This window comes from Empidonax traillii, unplaced genomic scaffold (assembly GCF_003031625.1).
Source record: "Empidonax traillii isolate 1590-97213 ecotype Southwest subspecies unplaced genomic scaffold, ASM303162v1 scaffold103:size1334136, whole genome shotgun sequence".
NCBI classification, from domain to species: Eukaryota; Metazoa; Chordata; class Aves; order Passeriformes; family Tyrannidae; genus Empidonax; species Empidonax traillii.
In genome coordinates this window covers 1,023,096-1,042,284 of record NW_020955296.1, presented here as the reverse complement: position 1 = coordinate 1,042,284, position 19,189 = coordinate 1,023,096, and the positions used below count along the sequence as shown (strand labels likewise).

Sequence of the window (19,189 nt, the reverse complement as noted above, 5' to 3'; positions counted from 1 at the left end):
AAAAGAAAAAAAGAAAAAAAGAAAAAAAGAAAAAAAGAAAAAAGAGCAGAGTAGAGAAAGTCATAATATTTGGAAATAGCATATCACGGCTCCAGAGTATCCCCCTCTTAATGATAAAGGTGATTTAGCAAATGGGGGTTTGAAACAAAAGATATCTACAGTTTTCAGCTCACTTAGCAAATCAAAGCTGCTTCTGGCCATATCTTTCACTGAAATTTTTTTCATATCTTAATTTCAAGGTGATTACTCACAGCGATAAGACACTATATAGTCCCTGTTGCTCCGAGCTCTGACTGGCCTATAACTGCAACAATCAAAATTATGCAGAGTAGAGGAAATTCTGATAGACTGTCATCCCCTATTGAATGGCATGTGAGTACTAACCAATGTAGTTTAGCTGGGCACTTCAAAAGCAGTTTATTATGACTGTAGTGCTGCTCCTCTAGCCTGTAAATATTCAACTATGTCAAAGTCATCTGAAGTACAAAGAACAGGTGCAAAGGGAACATAAGTACTGGGAATGCAGCAGTAACAGTAGGCTTAGGAAATAAATGCATAATAAATAAAAGAGAAGGAGTACAAGGCAGATATGAACAACATCATCTAGTAAGGTTGCTGACCAACAGGAAGGGACTGCAATATTTAAAGTGCCTATCCCTAGAGCAGCCTACAGTGATCCACCTGTGATATTCAAATACTCCTACAGTGGCTGGTGGCAATTCACAGATCTCCCAAATCCATCAGACACTGCTCAAGTTTTAGAAGCTGTGTTCTGAGTGAATCAGGCTTCTGTGTTTTCAGAGGGGTAGCTAAAGCTCATGGTATCCTAGAGATAGTATGCAATTTGATCTATGTGAGTACAGCGTCTGATTAGGACAACAAAGAACACAAATTAGCTTTGAAGACCAGTTTTAAAAGCTTTAAAACAAGCCCTGTGTGCCCTAGTAACAACTGCAATTCGTAGTACTTAATGACTCAGCCACTAACAACTTATAAGGGCTCTGCTGTAGGCAAGTATGAGGAAGTCAAAGTCAGCTGTCCATTCATTCATTTAAATTGTTCATCACCAGCTGACGTTGAGAGCAAAACTGCAACAGAGCAATAAAACAGAGACAGGCAGCTGTAATACATGGTATAACCTGGGCTCAACAGGAGTTGCAAAAGGGGAAAGTATTCAAAGTTAAGAATTTATCATATGTTTAATGGTACTATTAAGACTAAGATCAAACAAAACCCCAACAAACACATACAACCATATCCGCATACAGAGAATCAGGCACCTGGATTTGTTTCAAGAAGGGCCAACAGGTTCTGCTGTTCACTCACAAAATTTTGTATTTTGGAATGCCAGTGTTTTAAGTACCAGATCTACCAGTTTCTGTTACCCTTCACCTCCCCTGTGACTTTTCAGCTTGGAAATTTGTAATTTATCTCCTCTCTGTTTCTGAAAGGAAAGAATTTCAGGAACCTTTTATTTTTAGGCACATGCTGTTTTACTGTCCAAGGCATAAAAATACTATAAATAGCATTAATTGTTAACAGTCAACTTGACATTTTAATTAATTAAAATTTAGCATGCTCATAAAATTAAATATGCTTCAGTAAGGAAAATATTCCTCATTCCCCAATGAAAAAATATTAATCCAGCAAGAATTAATCCTGAATCAAGTAAAACAAATACAGTGTAGTTCTAGGACTGTACTGCTTAACCTTAGGATGTGAAACAATAAAATGGCCTGTTTCTTTTCATATTCTTTTTCTTTACTTAAGAAAACCATAAGCCCTTAAGAGTGCCCTGAATTATGATGGCTGAATACCAAAGGCTTCCTGAAGTCTCTTTCTCTGAACACTTGTTTTCCTCCTTCAAGGCCAATTTAATCATAAGCCGCTGTACACTTCCCCTCTGCTGCATTCCTCCGCTGCCACGTGCTTGCAAGCAAAGTAGGTAAAAGGGCACAGGCCGGAGGCGCATGCCTTAGACTTTTAAACTTGACTTGCCACTGTTCCTAAGGCAGCACCCACATCAATCAGCTAATGTACACTGAAACAATAGCTGCTTCTAACTTCAGGCATTTTAATCTGCAACATATTTCTGTACGGCATACACTAATTAACCTCGTTCCCAGCAGAGAGCCATAAACAACAGCTTTCAACTTTCTTAGCAGTTTGGCCAAGTCTTAGTTGAAGAGGAAAAAAAAATCCAGCACAATAATTTCTAAAAGTAATCTGAAATGGCTATTTTCATTCCTTTCAGTGTCCTCCAGTAATAATAATGTATCTTTAAAAAACACACGCCTGCCCCTTAAAATTTGGTTTATTGATCGTTTGGGGTTTTTTTTCCTGTTTATTTAAAGAAGAAAGCTGCCTGTTTCCTTGCTCTTATCTGGTTTTACTTCAATTCAAACGTGCTGTAACAGCTGCATATGTTTCTCCTCTTCCTCTTTCATACCTCTGCTGGAGCCAAACAAAACTTAGCACAATTTTTTTCCCATTGTTGTAAGCAAGTACTGCTATGTTGGATGTCACTTCTAAGTCATGAAAACACAGAGCACATTAGAAAGTCTAAGTCTCGCTGATGGTCTGAAAAACTATGCTGCTACACCTACTGAGCATAAAGCATCCTCAGACTGCTATTTTTGCAGTTTCAGGACATTTACACTACAAAGCCTGACGTTTATCTCACAGACCTTATGACTTCAGGACCTTACCACACTGAACTGTCTGTGTTAGGGCTTACATGTTCCTACAGCCACAGCAGGAGATAAGAGCCTCAGCTCTGGGAAATCCGAAGCTAAGAGAGGCCCCATGTGCAGGATGCTTCCATTTAAGTCAGGCATGCAAGAAGTAACTCCTGGTTTGAAATATCTCTCTGAATCACACAATACAGAACAAAATGTCTAAAAGACGGTGAAAGAATTACCATGTGGATTTTAAAATGTACCAAGCCACGATACAGAAGTTAAAAGTATTACAGTAAGCTGCACAAAACAAGATATTAATTCCTGAAGCGGTTACTTTTGGAAACGCTATTGAGTATGAATCTTTTTGTGTTTCTGTAGATTTCATAAGCTTTATATGGATAAAATGATAGTGCTAAGAAGAATTAAGTCACCATCTATACTTCATAAAAAGCAACTCCTCTGCTTTAGGAGAATGTCACCTCTTATCTCAGAACTCATCTTAAACACTTGCTTCCCATACATTGCTTGCCTCATGCAATCCACTTTTCCCCCTCCATTTCCTCTTCCTCTGTAACAGAGAAAACCCTGCCATTTCTCCATGTCAGAAGTTCAAACTTCCAATGAAAAGACACATATTATTTAAATGTAGTTTTCACATCTATAGGTCATTTTCCTGAAAAAGAAGTAAGTTAACAGGGAGGAAAACTGGACAGAAGTCTTGCTCACGTGATCCAGAACAGCTAAAACCTTGATGACAGACTTAATTCTATGACTGTCACTTGCAAGTTACCTCAACAATTTAGTTTGACCCTGCCCTCACAGATTTTTAGCATCTACTTATGGATTATCTTTCATATGCAGGGCAACTGCCAGTGACCAAACCAAGTTCACAAATCAATTGTCTCCAATTATTCTACTCTGACAATCAAGGACTGACAGTTTTCTTCAAAGAGCAATGGCTGCTGCATACAGTTTCTCTGAGTACTCTGCTACAAACCACCACACACAGGTTTCATACTGTCAGAGCTCTCAAACAGATGTCTTTGGCACCCAAACCACAGTGTTCATAGATGGTGGGTAGACTTGCAGCAGTACTTGTATGATGTTGAATTCTGTATGAATTCTGAATTCAGAATTACCTACATGATGGCAGTTCTGAATTCAGAATTACCTAGAAGTTCTCATAACTTCATGCAGATGCAAGGTACCACCAATAAAGCAATGAGAAGCATCTTATCACATAGGCTCTGTTTTCTGACTCCTGCCAAGTTCCTATGAAGCAAGCTTAGAAGTAAAATAAAAAAACAAAACAACAAACAACAAACCACCACAGAACTCTCCCCCAAAGAATTTTTCATTCATTCATAAAAATAAACTTACAACTTCAAATTTTAGCTTAGCACTCAGGTTTCAAAAAGAAATAGAGACTGCTGAGAAGAAAAGTATTATACTAAGCCATTTAAAGTTATATTGCTTAAGGAAGCTTTCAAGATGGGAAGTGAAGTATCCGATGAAAGTACATTAAACCCAATTTTAATTAGCAAACAGACTTAAAAATTGTACTAAAATTTCCATTTAAAGCTAGACACTTTAAACTTTAGGAAGGTCTTGGAAAATCAAGCAAGTACCCCAAACTCTTGGTCTGATCCCAAAACAGTTTATTTCAAAGCGAAAAGCAGGGCAGGGAGGGAATCTATTTCTATTAACATGCAAAGTAGTAAGAGTTACTGTTTGAATGTTAAAAGCAGCCATAGAGAACTGGAAAATAATTCTGGAGTTCTCACAAGTTCTCATAAAACACTTCAACTCTAAAATCTGTCCAAAAATTGAAAATGTTGAAGTTTTATCCAGTATTTTAGTGCCCACAGGCAAGATCTCCCTTCAGAAGGTGAGCTTGCTACAGCTTTTGGAAGAAAACAGACACTGAAAATGTTTATTTGTATGTTTATTTGACAAAATAATTTGACACTTTAGGATAGATCACTGAATTCCAAGAGTCTGAGGACAGACTTAATGAAATCAGAGCCAGTATTAAAACACTAGAACATGTGTGTTTGTGCTGAGACAGCGACCAAGTATTTTCTCTCAGCTGTGTAAGCTATCACTTTGGAAGTCTGCATTTTCTACTCTCCTAAAAAAACAAAAATATGAATGCATTTTGTTTTATACAAATCAGTAAATAACTGCTTATGCTCAAAGCTATAGATTTCATACCAGACACCAAATTAAAAACATTTAGAATTCCAGATACTGAGACATCTATCCCATCTCCTCATGCATTACTCTGAATTTCTTTTCAGATTTCAATTATGGATGGTCATACCACTCCAGGCCTTCAGTCCCTCCAACACAAAATAACTCAGACTACCCTATGGTAGCTGACTTTGCCTACGTAATGTGCTTGCAATGAAATGATATGTAGTGGAGCATAACAAAGACAGTGCCAACATCCTCAAGTAACTTGCTAGCATGTTAGTTTACTTCCAAAATTTTTCCACCAGCTACAGTTTAAAGGCAATACTGACCTACACAGCCATCCCAGAAGTGGATGCAAATCTATGGATAATTAAGGTTGCTTGAGTTATTTTTGCTTTTGTTGAAAAGTGCTCATACAAACAAGGTTCTCAAAATCAAAAAGTGTATCAAATACTTACATCACACAGCAGGGTCTCTTATTACACAAACGTAAAGGGTTAGAGTCTTCAAAAATATTCTGTAATTGCAGTTGTCCTTGTAACCTTCATCAAGTGTGGCTTCACCTGTCTGAATTCTGCAAAGGTTCTGAAGTCTCTCAATCTGACAGCCTTTCAGATGTTTGATGCAAAAGCAGCAGCTGTCAAATATATTGAAAAGTTTGAAGGTGGCAAAAAAAGAAAAAACCAAGAAACTGCAAATGGATTTACAAGTACAGGGGCTGAAACTGAGAGCAGCAGCTGATAAACCAAAGGTTTTCACTGCCATGCAGATGGACCTTGACAGGCTGGAGAAACAGGCAGGCTGAAACCTTGTTAAGTTCAACAAGGAGAAGTACAAAGTCCTGCATCTGGGGCAGAGTAACCCACACATTACTACACACCAGAGGCTGACTGGTTGGAAAGCAAAGCTGCAGCAAGCTGCACATGAGCCAGAAAGGTGCCCTTGAAGCTAAAGCAGGTAACAGAATTCTAGGGGGTATTAGGAGGACTGTTGCCACCAAGTTGAGGGAAGTGACTCTCCCCTTCTAGTCAGTGCTGGTGATGCCTCATCTTGAGAACTGGGTCTAGTTCTGGGATTCCCAATGAGAGAAATGAAACTCTTGGAGAGAGTTCAGTGAAGAGCCGCTAAGAGGATTAAGGACTTGAACCATCAATCCTGTTTTTTCATACAGTTCTAACATAGGAGTTTTAGTAAGAGACTTGCTTCAAAAACTAAACTCATAGAGCACTAAGGCCTGAACAAGAAATCCCGTGCTTCAGTTGCTTTAAATGAACATCATACTTTGAAATTCAAATTGGTAGTACTAGTCAAATATTCAGAAAGTTTTCTGCATCTGACAAACGTGCTATTACTTTGGAGGATAAAAGAAGCTGGACTTTGCAGAAAGAACTTTACAGAAAATGATTCATCTCAAGTCTTTCAACATTATTCCAGCAACTTTTCCTTCACTATAAAGCACCAGTGCATCTTTACACATGACTTTAAAATGCATGTTGGTGTTTTAAACACCATTATGTTGTCCAGTGAAAGTCTGCTAGTCTGAAGGCAGCAGGTAGATTTCTGGAGCTAACCTTAAGTGTCACATATCTTGCTGTGATATGGTGGGAAAGCCTACAAACTCCTAATAAAAAATAAGATTGAAATTTAATGTTACGTGTATATCCCTATCTAGACAAAATATTGACGGTTCGAATCAAAATAAAAATGTCTGTATTATCACTAACAAAACTGACATGACTTCAGTAAACTGTTTTCATGGAGTATGCTACAAATGCAACAGTTTCAGGCACTAAACATGTGCTATACAGCAGCATCCAGCACTGACTCAGTAACTCAAGGTGCCATCCGCTCATATGTCAGGGAGTGGAGAGGAGGCAGTCACTCACATAAATGCCAAAATTCTACTCTAATGCAAGAGGCTTGATTAAATAAGACAGCTAACCAGAGAATGCCAAAAGGATAACAAAAATGCTTCTGGAACTCCTGGTGCTCCTTTGATGCATAGTCGAACAAAATCATAACTAAACCTTAAGAAAAAGCATTCAGTTCAATGGAAATCTAAACAAACATCAAATTTGTCTGGAGTTTTATAACTTTCAAAGGAAATTCAGGTTTGGATCTACAAAACCTTCAGTAAACAGTATAAAATATGCAGCTCAAACATTTAAACATATGACCAAAAAGACTGCCTAGTCTCTCTCATACCTGTTTCTTGGCTATTCTTCACGTATACTGCCCTTCTGCAAAAAGGTATTGAGATACCAAAGTCTCGGAAAGAGCAGAAAGTTTATTTGTAGCTCATGTGACATTCCACAAGGTGCTGACTTTTGAACTTACTATAAAGATTAACGAGACACAGTTATTCACTTGAGAACTTCAATTTCTAAATAGCTTCCTTACCTACTGACCTTCAATGATATCTAATCAGGCTTCAACGTATAAGACAACAAGGATACTTGCTGCTCTCAATTCTTCCCAATAACTAAGCTATCTTACAATGACTAATCATATTTTATAGACACAAAATCATTATGAGAAATCTGAGGAGTGAAGCCAAACAATTTCCATGTAAAATTAGTCATGTGGATTAAATTTACTCAATAGAGCTTCTCAGGTGAACCTAATGACTATGGCATAGAAAAAACCCAGAAACCAAAGAATCACTCTCCTTTAAAAGTTGGATTAGCATAGCATTCAATCAATCAGATCACTTGATCTGATGAAAACAAAGTTAAACTGACAGGTGTTCTCATGCCACTTTAGTTGTGGCAAGTTCTCTTATTTGCTTATTGCTCATCACTGGCTCCAACCCTTCCCACTCTCACCTACACCTGACAGCTGCGGCCTCTTGGAATTGCGAACGTCTCTAAGGATTTCCCACATCTAAAAAATGAACAAATGCTGTGGTTCAAGACAAGGTGGAAAACTCAACACATGTATTTTCCCAGGTACAGCAAAAGTCATCCACAGCAGACAGTTTGAAATTAGAACAGCTGAGAAGTCTGCAGCAACTTGCTGTCCCACTGACAGCTTGTGTCCTGGCCTCAGCAGTTCTCCAAGATCACCTGCAGGTGAATATTCATTACCCTCCGAGGGTATCTCCCTCGGAATCTTGGGCCCATTTCTTTATCCCTCTCCCAAGTGGTGAAGTGGTGCAACAGGTATATGTGGATGCAGGGGATTCACAAACACACCAAAGAACGAAAAATACAGAATTCTTCTTTAAAAGCCAATTTGAGATCAATTTGTCACATACAAATCTTCTGTCCCAGAAGCTCACTGCAGCTGGGATCTTGAGTAAGTTAGGACACACTGAGAGGCAGATTCATGCCAATGCTCCTAGCTCCTAACAGATATTACACAGCAATGTCAAACAGTCAGCTGCAGGTCTCAAGTAGAAAGCCCAGAAAAGCAGTTTGAGCTTTAATTCACATACAGCTTTCAACTGCTCAGAGGGACTAGATCAGATTGGAATAATTTCAGAAAAATTGACGCCAATGGAGAAAACAGTCACAGAGAGCAGTTCTCAAACATTATTTTCCATTACACTGTATGAAACCATTTACACTGAGATGGTGAGGAACTGTACAGTGAGAGAAAGTTCATGTGCTACCCACTCAGTCATTTCTGAGGGTTCAAGCTTGTGACCACTACCTACCACGACAAGTGAGTGGAGTTCAGGGGCCAGTCTTCAATATTAGTTTTAGCTTTCATTTTAAGACATCCAACTAAGTGTTTACCTGCTGACTTTACACTCCCAGGAGACTCAACACAGATGCCATCCAGGTTTCTTGGAGAGATGTTCACAGAACAGACTTGTCACTGACACTTTCAGGAGAAAGTTGGTATATTGTCTTCTCACCTGATCAAATTGAAGACAGGCAAAGTAGAAGAGATTGGCTATAGCGAACAATGTGTTAATTAATTACTAGGCTATCTCAAAGGAATATTAATTCCTACAGTTTCTGGATCTTATCAGCTCTTTTCTCTTCCCAACAGCATGCTCCTGTGAAAGATGGTTCCAAAACGTACACTTCAACAAATAAACAAACACCCCCCTCAACAAACACAAAACACCAGCACTCTTCACATCAAAACAGAAACTTTTATAACTGTTGTATTATTTCTAGGGATTTTCCCCTGTACCGGGTAGGACATACCACACTGTTCCTAGGTCTCTCGCATCATTCAAGTATTTAATGCAATGCATGTTATATTGTACACACCCCAGCAAGCTACATCCTCTGACCTTCTAGAAATCCAGAACAATCTTACTGAGAGAAGCAAACTCTGCTATAACACTGCACAGTTATCATACCATGGAGAAACCTCCCCCGCCCCACAAAAACTAGGCTCTAGATCTGGATATTTCTTTTAAACTGCTATAAAAGATATACCTAGGCATTTAGATTATACAAGTTTTATCCCTTCTCTTTCCCTTTGAACTTAATGAGCTTCTATGCAGTAAGCAAGAATTATTCTCTATGACAACAAATATTTCTGGAATGGTAAGACTTTTACGAGACATACAAGATGTCACATTTTAGGATCTAGGAGACCCTGGAAGATGGTCAACAAACAATGTGTGGTGACCAAAAGCAAACTGAATTAATTGCTCTCATGTAGTTCAATGACATTTTACTGTACCTGACTAAGGTCTTTCACCCTGTATAAGGTTGAAAGACTGAAGAATCAGTTCCAAACCTTTCGCAAAAATATTTAAATTGACCATTCATATTAAAGTTAACCCAGACTTGAAGAAAGAGGGATGCTTTTCAGTCATTTGGATCTTGTTTTTCCGCACATGTGGAGTTCGGGACTATGATACCCGTGCATGCTGCACAACAAAGACAATGGTTTTGGAATATTGAACACACAGAGTTTTGCACTTTGTTGTTTGGCCGGAGGTTTTTTTGTGATTAATTTTTTTTTTTTTTGGGGGGGGGAGGAGGGGGAAGGGTTGTTTGCTTGGCTTTTCAATACAATCATTTACCCAAGTCGATTTTTACCCAAGATTTTCAGCAGGAGGCTTGGGATTCAGCAACCTGTCTACCGCAGATACACCCTCCCTGCCCGTGCGCGCCGGTGTTCGGGTGTGGCTTCTCGGGATCGCGAGCCGCTCCGCCCCCGGCCCCCGGGATTCCCACCGGGGGGATCGGGGGTCCCTCCCCCGCTCCGCAGGGCGCGCCCCCGCCCCCGGCGCGCCCCCACCGCCCCGCCCCGCCCCGCGCGCGCTCACGTGACCGCGCCCCAGAAGTGGGTGAAAGGTCGCGCCGCCGCAGCCCCGCCCCGGGCCGCCCGCGCGCCCCCGGCCGCTCCAGGCCTTTCCACGCGCGCCGGGAAGGCGCTGCCAGCGCCGAACAAAAGTTCCCAGGGAAAAGCACCGCAAGCGATGAAAGAAGCGGAGTACATCTCACAGCTAGGAGGGGAAACAAAAAAAGGGTGTTGCTCAGCTTGGGCAACGGAACAGTTTCCATTCTGGTTCTCAGCACTATAAAGCCTCGGTTGTTACAGTTTTGTTTAGCCAGGAATAATGATTTCTTCCTGGGAGAAGCTCTTCATTCAGGGCTGTAACACCTCAGAATTTTAAACAGCCCTCAGATTAACTTTCAAGCTCACTCACAGCTATGACAGATCCCAATACCTGTGTAATCATGTAAATCTACATTTCCTAGACTAACAGAGATCCACACAATACTCACCTACAACACTACCTGTGCTATTTTAAAATGGCAAATATTAGTTTATATCGATATGCTTACAACAGAAAAAGAACCTGCTAATTACCACTGAAGCCCACAAGAGTCGTTTCATTTAACATCCATTCACAATGGTCAGAAAACGCATAAAGGAGCTTGCAGATCCAGAAAACTGAACACGTCCAACACTCAGGAAAACATAATGAAAGAAGAACGAAGGCATTAGATCTCCATTTTCAGTGCTACACTCCTACACATGTGAAAAGGAAATGAGTAGTGCTCTGTAGTGGAACATCCCCTAGACTGCAGACTGCCCTCTAAGTGCTGACAATCTGCCAGGTTAAGAGGAAGAATGAGATGTTTGTCTTGATCCTACTTTGCACTTTTTCCAAAAAAGGTGCTTCCTGTTACACTTTCATTAACGCTACTACAGCTCTGTTATAACTGGATTATAGCTGAAGTAATATTTTAGGTTTTCTATTTTAAACCAGAGAACATAGCGCAGAAGAGCAAAGTTGTGCAAAGATGAAGCAAGAAAGGGGAATTCCGAAATGATGCAAAAATCTTGATCCACCTTTTACAAGAAGTCTAATTAGCGTTCTCCAACAGTAAACCTGTCATGCCTTGAACAAAACATTACATTTTCGGTTTGCATCTCAAAAGCAGCTTGCACTGACTGCGGTTTTTACAGGTTTCCCAGGCTAGAATCACACGGGCAACACGGACTAGTCTCTCTCTCACACATACACACAACTATTTCGCTTCCGCACACGAAAACCCACCAGTGATGCTGCGCCGCGTGCACACTTCTACAGACATGAAACTCCTCCCGGTTACGGGGCCACAACCACGAAGCTGCGAGTCACCCGTGTCACCTTTGTTGGCGCGGCGGCGCAGATTTAGCGACTCTCCCCGTGTACCTGTGTCACTCCGCTCCCCTGCCCCAATCCCCTCCCTTATCTGCGGCACTAGGGCGCTAGCCCTCAGACCACGGGCAAATCGCGAGCAGGATGCCAAGGACACCGCGCCTTTCCAGGGCTCTCCAGCGCCCGCTCGGCACCGCGCCCACCACCCTCCCTCCCTGCGTTTCCACCTTTTTCTCTAGCAAGGACAAGCCCCGCTCAACAGCAGCACCCGGCACACTGGCGCTCGCACCACACAACTTTGTGCTCGCCCTAATGGAAACAATAATTAGGCTGAAACCGGACCAACCGAGCCCGTCCGCCTGGCCCCAGTGTGGCCCTTCCTCAGCCCCAAGGAAGGCGCGCCCCGGTCGAAGGGGGAGGGGAGCGGCCGCCCGCGGTGAATCAGCCGGACACGGGAGGGACGGGGCCCGCCGCGCCCCCTCCCCGCTCCCTGACACCGCCCGAGCCCGGAGCCCGCAGCCCCGGCGCGCCGGCCGGGCCTCGTCCCGCTCACCTGCAGAGCCCGGCGGGGACGGGCGGGCCGGGAGCGGCGAGCGGCCGCTCGGCAGGCTGCGATGGGACGGCGGCCGCTCCCCTGCACGCCCCGCGGAGGCGGAGCGAAGGAGGGCGGGGAGGTGCCGCGGGAGGAGAGGGATGGGATGGCCTGGGATGAGCTGAGCGGTCGGTGGGAAGCCCGGGGCAGGGGTACAGGGAAGAATTCCTAGATATGGGGGAAAGTCCGGGCGGGGGAGGCGGTCTTGGGGTTGCAGCGGAGACGAGGTCCCACGGTCTTTGTGGTTTCTCATCCGAATGTTTTTCACTATCTATAACGCTGCTGCTTCTTTTGAGAACACACGCAGGATCACTCTCGAGGAGAAAAGACAACGCAGAAAGAATCGCGTCTTGTCGATATCACCTGGGGAGTCTTTCCGCTGTGCCTTCTGTAGCCGGATTTGTCTATCTCGCATTGACCTTTTTAGCCATCAGCGCGCTTGCAGCAAGCATGAGTAGAGCCCTTCTCAAATCTTCGCGAAGCCTAGCCATGAAGATGATGTTTTTCATTATGCACAATCTAAAATGTCTTGTTAGGCATTTATATATTTATTTAATCTTGCACGTGCCTTTTACTATTGAAATATATGGATATATAAATAACAATAAATTTGCTTTCACTCATTCTACCAGTAGTTTTGTACATATCTTATTCTCCAGTCAACATTTTCAACTGCATTTTAAGTCAGGACAGAACCAGTCAGCTGAGAGCATATGCTGGTGTTAATTATTTTGTTCTCCATCTAATTGTGCAAGCTGTCATGCATTATGAAGCATCGAGACAGAGTGCTTACTTTAACATGATTGACTATTCTGCAGATAACCTTAGTAAAGACATGAAAGGTATTGCATTACATAAGGCTGTGATGATTGCAGCTTAGCTAAACCTGACTTGGCTCTGTTTAGCTGGCAAGTGTAAACCTCACAGATAATCCCATCGAGTAGTTCCCAGTGATCCTGACACTGACATCTAGGTCAGGCTCTATTCACCCATTAACCTACAAGAAGCAAGTTTGGTACTTCTGTAAGAGCAACCAAATCAGAACGCACCTTTTGTTGTGAGAGCATCCACTGCTGAAATGCTCCATCTCCTTTCCCAGCTATGTTTCTAAGGGGATTCTGCCTCTCATGGCTGTAAATGCAGTTATCTACATGCCTGCAGTGTGGCCTGTGCCTCTGTAGCAACCTTGCACTGCTCAGCAAAGTTAACTCAATTTTTCCCCTAAAATTGACCTATTTATAATTTCTAAAAAAATTATGAGTATCATCAGCACATATGCTTGGCGCTGTAAGACTTCTAGTAATTAATTCTGATCCTTGAAATCCAAAGAAATCAAAATAATCAGTGACAGGTCACATTTATCTGTGTCTTGTCAGACTGAAATAATATCAGTTTACCGAAATGAATATATATTTTGAACTAAATATATTTGGTTATCTTACCCTAGCCTTTCAAGACTTCTTGGTTTCGGTACATGCAGCATGGCTTCTTTGTAGCAGCTTTTCTTAATCAGTGTACATATCTTTCAATGTTTTTACTTTTGTCTATTTTTTAAGACATGGCAAAGTGCTATACCCTAAACCTGGATCTGGTCTGGAAACCTGGTGCAATTTTGTGTTTCTCTGTTTTGGTGTATTGGTTTTTTTTAATTACTTCAATTTCTCAAGTGGCTTATGTCAAGCAGTTTTAACATAGATAAGCAATTCTCTTCAGTATCTTGAAACATAATTATTCTACTTATTGGAATTTAATTATTCAAGACCTTCAGAGCACAAATTTATTGGGTGCAATCTTACTTGCTTGATCAGATATTTTCCCAATTTGCTTGCTAGTGAAAGCATCACTGCAGTTTTATTTTATACAGGACCAAAACCATCTGGGGGTTTTGTTTGTTGGTTTGTTTGTTTGTTTTTGGTTTGTTTTCTCCTGTGTGTTGTCTCCCATGGTATCTAAAAATTAAGGTTTCCATAGTTAGGATGTAAGCACAGGTAAGTCAATGTCCCACAGCCACTGATAGCCTGAGTGGCAAAACAAGTTGGTAGAAAGTGAAATGAAGAACAGCTCAAAAGTGTAACTTTGTTGAGATAGAAAACGGGGTCAACCAGATCATTAGACAAAGTCTTCAGCGCTGACGCAAGTCCAAAGTTGTCAAGGTGGAAAACAGCCACATGCAGGTCAACTGCAGGAGTGCCCCAAGAATGAGACCCTTCACTTAAAAGCTACTCCCAAGTTAAGCAGGGAGTCCCACTGGGACCTTGCAGAGCAGCTTCTTGCAACAGCTCATTTCAAGACCAGACACCTGCACCCTGTGTCTAAGGAGGTCCAGAGGGTCTGGCAGCCAAAACCCAGGAAGGGTGGAGGGAGAATATCTTCAGGGACAGTGTACACACTTACATTTGTGCAGACTCACAAAATGGCCACATTTACCCTTAGAGAGATGATGCAGGAAAAGTATTATTTTATTTGTTCTCCAAAAAATTATGCAAGCTGGGGTCAGTGGTCGACTCCCTCAGGGGCAGAGATGCCCTGCAGAGAGACCTTGACAAATCAGAGAACAGGGTAATCACAAACTATATGAAGTTTAACATGGACAAGTGCTGGATTCTGCACCTAGGACAGGCCAACCCTGGTTGTGTTTATAGGCTAGGGAAAGAAAGGCTGGAGGGCAGCCCGCAGAAAGTGGCCTGGGGGTCCTGGTCAATGGCAAGTTGAATATGAGTCAGCAGTGTTGCAAAACTGTATTGTGCACATAACTGACGAATGAAAATCATGGAGTGATTTCATGTACCATAAGTATTGCCTGTGCCTTGCCACATCCTCCTTTTCTTACATGTTTCAGACCACTCCTGTCTCCCACGTCCTTATTGGTGTGAGTCAGCCATCTCAGCCACTGTTTTATTCTGAGTAACACCAAGCTCTGCCAACATAGTATTATCTCATACTTTGAGTTGGCTTTATTAAGAATGCTTTAGCTGGCATTCTTAAATACTATCTCATGAAGATACAGTATCAGTGCAACAGATATGTAAGCAGAACAATGTCTTGCTATTCCTTGTGTTGCTTTTTGTAAACAGATAAAATATATACTACTAACCTGACTGAGTTGTCAACAGGGTTATCAGCCTACCCTGTGCCAGTCAGATGTAGCACAGAACATACGATGTGTGTCTGTGATTGCAACAGCAGAAAGATGTTTTCAGAAAATAAATATGCCCTTTTTCTCCTAAACAATATCCTTTTTAGAACACTTGTAGTTTATTCATTTCTCTTGAGTGAGACAAGCGTTTTGTTCTTAAGGAATGGCAAAATGATCACTCAGAGCATGTTACAAGTTTTGATTGGAGTTTATAAATCCAAATAAAACAAGTGTACCTTTCCAGTGCTCTGTCAAACTAACGAGGCTTTGCAGTCTGCCTGGGAAGTGAACACTTGCAGGTGCCATTTAACCAATAAGTAATTCTTTATTGCTTTAGAAATGAAATCAGCTCTAATAATTCTCCATGGCCACGGTTATGTTCCCAGTGTCTGCTGTTACTATTTTGAACAACTAAGATAGTCTTATCTACTGTAACATTACCTCCAAAGAGATGACCAGGGGACCAAGAGAACACAAGCCCTAATCAACAACTTTTTGAAGTTGATAAGTATAGGTCTAATATGCTACAGACCAAAATATCCATCAACTGAGCAGGTACCTCAGTTTTTTAGGGAAGTTTAAATTTTTAATTAAGTAACCATGACTACACCCCATGGAGATTTCCTAAAATTCCTGAGCATCTTTAGCAGAAGAGTGAAAAGAAATTAAGTGACAACTGCAGGCTCTGTGTTCCTGGTGATTCACTGTCTCTCTAAGTTATTTTTAATACATATTGACCTGCAAGACCAAAGGGAAAGTACTACTGTGACATACAGGAGAGATAGCCCTTCTGGGCAAGTCTGTAGGGGATTGTACACCCAGAAAAATGGGCCGAGAGGCTATTTGGTAGGAACATCCACAGCAAGTGACAGATGTGCACCACATGAAGATTTTTAGATCTCATGGTTTTCATTTCTCTCCTTCTGATTTTTAACTTCTTATCTCTTACTTTGCGCATTTATGACTCCTGACTTTGTCTTTCACAGTCACATTGAGTGAGGAATATGGATCTCCTGATACCATCCTGAAGGTGAGAGAATGGGTGACATCCCAGGTATAAAGGACATTACTACAAGCCTCACAACATGTGCCTAAGGTTATGTTAACAGTAGCAACGTGAAGCCTGGCCAAATTTTGAAAGGAAAGTACGTAGTTGAAAGTTTTCTAAGGTAAGGGAACAAGTGAAAAATACAGTACTAAAGGTCACTGTATATTAGAAAAAGCCACAGAGAATGTTGCAACCTAATAGTGGTTGTGTTTATGACACTCCCTTAACTCTTCAAAACTTCGAGAAAGAAAGCACTCTGGCCTGAAAATACACATCATCATTTCTAGCAAAGACTAGAGGTCTATTTAAAGATTATTTGGAAAGTTATTTAGATGTTTGTTTGTTCAGATTGGAGGATCTGACAGACACTTTTGGAAAGATACTGTTATGTGCACTTGTAAAATATTCAAAATTATCCACTGTCAATAGAAAATCTGTTAGTCAGAATAGCAGTTGATCTCAAACTGATAGCATAGTTTTCCTTAACAGTTTCAAATGTCAGCCATAACTGAAGAGGTTTGTACTGCAGAATTTTGGGCCACAGATACTGTAAGTGCTGCTTCCTACTACAATCTACTGGACAGAAACAGAACTATTTCATAGAATCATAGAATCACAGAATCATAGAATCATTTGCTACACACTAAAATCTGCAAGGACTCTGGTATTTAGTATTTGTGTCTATTTGTTTGATTTCTGTTATATCAGTTATGTGCCTTACAGTAATTCTCAGACTGGTTCAAGATATTGAAGGAGATTGAACGGCTTTTTAGAGACCAAGTCTAAAATGAGGGAAGTGAGGTCGATTTCTTGCTAGTCTAATTTCCAGTCAAAGCATATCAACTGAGTTCTTCACTAGTATTCCTAGTTCAAGATAAGCAGAGCACATGGGAAGGCCATGCAAAACTTGATCCGAGTAAGTGAGGAGTACAGAGGAAAAGCTTCCCTTTTTTCACCCGATTTTGCCATTTTAGACAAAATGAAGAATGCACAGGATAAGACCACATGCTTCCAGCTGAGTGGATTAAAAGATTAGAAGCAGATTAAAAGCTCCTCCCGCTTTCTTCATAGGTTTTGAACAAATAAACTAAAACCTCAAAGCCTTGCAACACTCACTAGGACTACCGCTGGTGACATGGCATTGCTGTGTCAGTGTAACCTTTTTCCTTCAAACGTCCGCAGTTCATTCCTAGGTGACTGAAGCACATCCAAGCATCATTATGGCATTTTCCTTGTTACTTGTCATGCTCACTCAGATATACCTTCTTTAGTAAGGAGTACAGCTGTGTGAGGGCATATCCTTCCATTCTGCCCAGCGCATTGTGATTTTTTTGCCCTACATTTCAGAATACCTCCCAGAAAATACAGGAAATTTGGATCAGACCAACCCTGCCCCCATCAAGCTTCTCTTAGTATCTAATATCAGTGCTACAGCTATTTCCAAACTAAGCCAGATAAAGTACTCAGTATTGAACACCACAGTCACAGCAATCAAACTAAGATCTACAGTGCTATTCTTTATAAAGACTGTTCCCCTGCCACTGTTTCAGGAAAGATAATGATGTTCTAACCTTCAAAGTCCTGAAAGAGGGCTCATTTTCATTATAATATTTATACTAAAATAAAACTCTCTGTGCTCTAGTATCTCTCAGATCACACCAGTAGATTTCCATAAACAGGCTGCAATATGAGCTCTATTCCTTAGACTTTGTTTCAGATGTGTAATGCTTAAACAACAGATTTTAAAGCCCTGTAGATTTGCAGTGCATGCAAGTCTCATCTTCAGTCAAAGCTGAGTGTACACATATGATTAAAATCTACCTTTGTACCTTTTCTATTGGACTTCCTAATCTTTTTATATGCAGCCACAATAAAGCATAATTTATTTGTGATTTTTTCCTTTAACTTCTATAGTACCACCAACTCAAGCAAAGCAGAGTGCTGAGCGTGTAAGAAGTCCTTCAGAAATTGGATCAGGACGTGAGAAAGCAAGTGTGGGGCAGCTTTGGCATGGACAGTGTTTATACTGGAAGGAAAGCAGTTTAAAATCTCCCTCCATGGTTATACTTCACATCCAGGTTACTAATGCAACCCCTCACCTGGAGCAGTGGTATACAGGTTGCTGCTGGGGACAGGAGTACAGCATGGCATGATGCTCTGTGTGTTGTTCTTGCCATGGCTGTTGGATCTCATCACCTTCCACACCCACAGTACCTGGTTTTCTTCCCCCTCAGACACTCTGGTGTGCTTGCGTGCTTGTTGTGGCAGCAAATACCACAGCTCTTTTCTGGATTCGTGGTGCTAATGCATGAAGATATTTTAGTTCCTTGCTCTGCCTATATGAATGCTGTTGCAGGATTTTGGCATTTGCTTTTCTCCCCTTTGGCTTCTTTCATGCCCTGATGCCTTTGATGTGCCCCATGACACTTTGAATCTTCTTGCATCCTTATTGGGAAGAGAAGAAACGTAGGTAGCTGCCGAAACAGTATCTTAGTTAATGCTCATAAATGCTTAAATTAGAAGACTAAATCTTCCGTCCATCTGCCATGGAATCTCCAACATCAAGCAAGATATGTTTTTTTGCCTTTCCCCCCCTTCATCAGAAAATGACACCAACATCAACAAAGTCAATGAATACTTTTACCACTAAGGCCTTATTAAAGAGAAACATTGTTTAAAGGCTGAAGAAATGCCAGGTTCAAAAGTTACTTTGGGGGCTGTTTTGCTCTATAGTCTTCTGATCTACTGTTTGTATTTATTCTTCCTGCATGAACAAGCCTCTCCCAGAGCAAACAATTTGTCGTGTTTGTCTTTCTTCCCCACTTAAATGACAAAATGTATTGTCTTTATGTTTATATAATTTAATATTTCCTGATCACATTGATGTATCTACATGCATAAAGGCAAAGCAAGCCTGGAAAAAGTGGTTTACACTTGATGCAGAAGGCAGTGAATTTTGTGGTACTCTTTA

At 41.2% G+C, this 19,189-nt stretch overlaps 1 long non-coding RNA gene across 1 annotated transcript; it reads right to left on the bottom strand.

The window, feature by feature from the left end:
• Positions 1-40: 40 nt before the first annotated feature.
• LOC114056742 lies at positions 41-12,052 on the bottom strand. Its single transcript, XR_003571079.1, has 3 exons — positions 11,996-12,052; positions 11,359-11,751; positions 41-476 (listed from the first exon to the last, which is right to left on the bottom strand). It is a non-coding gene; the product is annotated as an uncharacterized LOC114056742 (long non-coding RNA).
• Between the last annotated feature and the right edge of the window lie 7,137 nt (positions 12,053-19,189).